Here is a 2841-nt window from a genome sequence, read left to right as displayed (position 1 = left end):
ATTTCCTTGAAGGTCCTGCTCTCAGGGCTTAGGATAGGTGTGAATCTAATAGACAGATTTTAATGGGCAGTATAGCTGAAATCCGGAAAAATTTACCTAATATAGCTTGTATCTATAATACAAAAGACATTTATTAATACGTCTCACACAACACCTGACAACATGTATCTAGAACATATTATAGGGGGAATGAATCATGATGATTAGCTCACTTTTGGTGCAGCTGGTTGAGGTCATTCAAAGTGAGTTAGCAGACTTCGTACACCGCATATGGTGAAAACCCTGTGGGTTAGCAGACTTGGGACATGACTGATGGAGAAATCCCTGCGGGTTTGTGAAATTGGGATTACATGAATGTCTGCATAAGCAGTATTGCTGAAACCTGAAAGGTGGCCCTAATTTACTGAAGCTTTTAAATAAATAAATAACATTAAACCATCCCCTGCTGTAATACGGATGTGACTGGACTCATTATAAAACACAAATACTGAGCTTTAATTTCATATATTGTCTGCCTGTGTGGCCTTTCCCCGTTTCATTTTTTTTTTCTTCTGCTTATTAGTTACTTTCAGTTATTTTTTAATTTATCCATACTGCTTCCTTGTCAGCAGTCGCAGTCTAACGCCTGAATAATCGGCCACCTCACCGGGCCGTCTTGGCTGTCCCCCGTCGGCGGCCAGCTCACCAGCATCTGCACCGGACACATCTTGGCCAGCTGACAGAAGAGCTTGTTCAGGTCCAAGGAGTAAGTGCTGGTGACGGACTTGGTTGTGCTGGACTGCGTAAAGCGCAGCTGGAAGTCCAGGCTCCCGGGGTAGTCGGTGGTGGTGGGGACCGTGGAGGAGGGGGGCGCCCCACGTTCAGGGGGCGACACCGAGGGCTGGGGGGGTGTAGCCTCAAAAATGCTAGCGTCGAACAGATTTCCAATGTCAATGTCCAATGTAATGTTGGTAAGTGTGTTGACAAACAGAAAACATGCCTACCTTGAGTCACCTGCCAGCTTCTTCAGCAACTTAGTGGCCAGCACCACATTCTGCGACTGCTTCCGCTAGTGCTTGTCAGCCGTCGCAGTCTAACGCCTGAGTAATCTGCCACCTCACCGGGCCGTCTTGGCTGGTGACTGGATCCAGCTTGTATCTATAATACAAAAGACATTTATTAATACATCTCAAACAACCCCTTGACGACATGTAATGTATGATATTATGTATTAACATCCATGGTGAATCTTGCAAGCAGTGAAATATAATTCTTGATGTCATTTAATATATGTTTTTAATTTTAATTTTAAATGTGATTTCGATACATGTGCGTCTTGCGCCGGTCCAAGAATTTCACCTCTAGCGGCCCCCGGCCGTCCCTCTTAATCATGGCCCCGGATCAGGAAACCCACGAAATAGAACCGGAGTCCTATTCCATTATTCCTAGCTGCAGCATTCAGGCGACCGGGCCTGCTTTGAACACTCTGATTTTCTCAAAGTAATCTCTCAAAGCCCTTATTGAGTTTGTGTCCCTGCATCTATGCGGATGATTTTCTTAGAATTCGTAAGAGTCCTGGTTGGTCACATGATTATATATTTTATTCTCCAAAAATAATGTAGGTGTTCAGTTTTATTTTTTTCAGTAACTTTTATTTTTCCTGAGAGTTTCCTGCCAATCAGGCCTGTTTATTAAGGCTATATCCACTGATTTAATTGACATTTACCTTACACCTGTACAGTACCATTCTGCTGTGTATTATTTCTAATATCTAAGTACACTATGAAATGGAACCATGACTCCTTGAGGAGGAAAATATTCTGATTATGCCAAATGAATGCATATGTGATCTGCCTTTCCCAGTCTGCTGGGGACTGTTTCTGTGGCCCGCAGAGGTGTGAAACAGCCATCAATGAAACAAAAGCCCTGGCAGGAGCAGGCTGACTCTGTAATGTTCTTAATATTTTGATACATTGGTCTAAGTCAAGTCCAGCCAGGGATATGTTTTTAGGCTCCTGCGCTTTAATCTTATGTATAAATGTCCCATGTGGCTTATTCTGGGCGACCAAAGGGGCCCGCGAATCTCAGGAGATGATCAGCTTAGCTCCTTAGCCTGTACATATTAACCTGAGGCAATTAAATGCATGTGTGGCCTGTTCTCCAGGGTCAGGACAGGCTTGCAATTTATACATTTTTCAGACATGTCTCCAAAATGGGAGAGTGGCCCTTACAAAGTTGAGGTCCCTGCATCTATGCAGATGACTTTCTTATAATTCGTAAGTAGCCTGGTTGGACACATCATTATTTTTTTATACATTTTTTTTTCATATTTTGATACATTGCTCAAACAAAAAAGATAAATAAGATAAAATAGAAATAAAGATCTTTAATAGTGTGTAACAGTGGTCAGTCTTCTTCAGTACAGCTGAAAGTATTTTAATTCATGACCACAAGTAAGCCTAAATTGTGTGTGGCCCCATGTCTCTAGGAATATTATTGCACGTTTATTACCGCCACAGGCCGCAAGCCGTTGGAAAGGCAAAGTGATTCAAAGGATTCAAAGATATTACGACGCATTAAACAATATCCAAAAACGAGTATACTGAGTTTTAATAGAAATATGTCATTTTATTTCAGATCTATTTAACATAAAAACAGAAAAATAAAATAGAAGACATGAGGCAAACTGGGGTGCAGGGTTTCACAGCCAGGAGAGCTCTAATCCCTCTCCCCTGAACGATTTTCTCTGCACCCTATAATCAAATAAAAGTTCTTCCCCAACATTTATTTTCTTCAGCACCAAAAATACTATGACGTCTTGTCCCCCGACGGCTGTGCTTTATAATCTTGGCCGGAGGTTGG

Source organism: Paramormyrops kingsleyae, chromosome 10, assembly GCF_048594095.1.
Source record: "Paramormyrops kingsleyae isolate MSU_618 chromosome 10, PKINGS_0.4, whole genome shotgun sequence".
Taxonomy (NCBI): Eukaryota; Metazoa; Chordata; class Actinopteri; order Osteoglossiformes; family Mormyridae; genus Paramormyrops; species Paramormyrops kingsleyae.
Note: the sequence above shows the minus strand (reverse complement) of the source record.